This window comes from Mesitornis unicolor, unplaced genomic scaffold (assembly GCF_000695765.1).
Source record: "Mesitornis unicolor isolate BGI_N332 unplaced genomic scaffold, ASM69576v1 Scaffold42780, whole genome shotgun sequence".
Classification (NCBI taxonomy): domain Eukaryota; kingdom Metazoa; phylum Chordata; class Aves; order Mesitornithiformes; family Mesitornithidae; genus Mesitornis; species Mesitornis unicolor.
Genome location: NW_010161082.1, coordinates 1 through 1315, shown reverse-complemented (window position 1 = coordinate 1315; position 1315 = coordinate 1). Strand labels below are relative to the sequence as shown.

The 1315-nt window shown below is 36.5% G+C and overlaps 2 non-coding genes across 2 annotated transcripts; both read left to right on the top strand.

Annotated features, from left to right (window-relative positions):
* The first annotated feature begins 283 nt into the window (after positions 1–283).
* Positions 284–356, top strand: TRNAV-CAC. The gene has a single exon. It is a non-coding gene; the product is annotated as a tRNA-Val (tRNA).
* Positions 357–778: 422 nt separating this feature from the next.
* TRNAV-CAC lies at positions 779–851 on the top strand. Its single transcript has one exon. It is a non-coding gene; the product is annotated as a tRNA-Val (tRNA).
* The last annotated feature ends 464 nt before the right edge of the window (positions 852–1315 follow it).

Here is a 1315-nt window from a genome sequence, read left to right as displayed (position 1 = left end):
AGGAATCTTTGTAGTCGTCAAAATGATGCTTAAATGAAAACGACAAATGTGCTTGAAGTCGTCAAAACACGCTTACATTTCGTAAAATTTAAAGGATATTTTCTAATTTCAAGAAGGTTTTGAGTCTTTAATACCTAATAGGTTTAAATCTGGTAAAAGTTAAAGAATATCTTTTAAAATTTGAAGAACATTTTTTCAAATTCAAAAATTCCAACGCGTTTCCTTCATTTCTGAGCAACCCCAGATGCGTTTCCCAGGGGGCAGAGCTCCCCCAGGTCACCCCGTTTCTGTAGTGTAGTGGTCATCACGTTCGCCTCACACGCGAAAGGTCCCCGGTTCGAAACCGGGCAGAAACAGAAAATTTTAATGGAATTTCTTGTAAAATTTTTTAAAATTTATGCCATTTCTTCCAGAATTTAAAAGATTTGGCTCATCGCTTAGCTCTGATTGGGCCAATTGGAGAAGACCTCGGCCGTGATACTCGCAGTTTTAAGCCCTCAAAATTTGGCTGTGGAAAGTGGCGCTTTTTTGGCTTCCCCTCGGTTGCGCCCCTCGCGGTGAGCGCCCCCAAAAAAGGGTGACCCTGATGGGAGCTGGCAATGAGAGAGGGGTGGCATTTTGAGGTCGGTGGCCTTGGAAAATGAGGGAAAATGAGGCAAAATAAGGGAAAAAAGAGCAAATGGATGTGGGGAGCATCCCTGAAATGGGGAAAATTCAGTGGAAAAGGAAAATAAATCGGAATTTTCACAAATGTGACCCCCGGGAGAAGAACCCGCAGGTTTCTGTGGTGTAGTGGTCATCACGTTCGCCTCACACGCGAAAGGTCCCTGGTTCGAAACCAGGCAGAAACAGGGAGGTTTTTGGGCTTTTAATGAATTTATTTATTTTAAATTTAAAGAATATTTTTCGGTTTTTTTAAAAAAATTGAAAGCGTATTTGCTTCTATTTTGAATTTAAATCGTATTTTTTTAAACGTGAAAGTATATTTCTGTATTTTCAATTTCAAGACCCTTTTTAGAGCTCTTAAAAACGGAAAGCGTGTTTGAATGTTTTAAAATTTAAGGTAGATTTGTGGGGTTTTTTTTTTAAATTTTTTTAAAAATGGAAAGCGTTTTCTTCATTTGAAGACCGTTCTTATTTTCTTAAATTTAAAGCGTATTTTTTTCAATGTATTTTTTTAAACTGAAAGGATATTTTTTAACTGTTGAATTTAAAGCATATATTGAATATTTTAGACATTGAAAGAATCTGCGTCTTTAACTGAAAGACTATTTTTAAATTCCACGCTAATTTTGGGCTTTTAATTATATTTTTT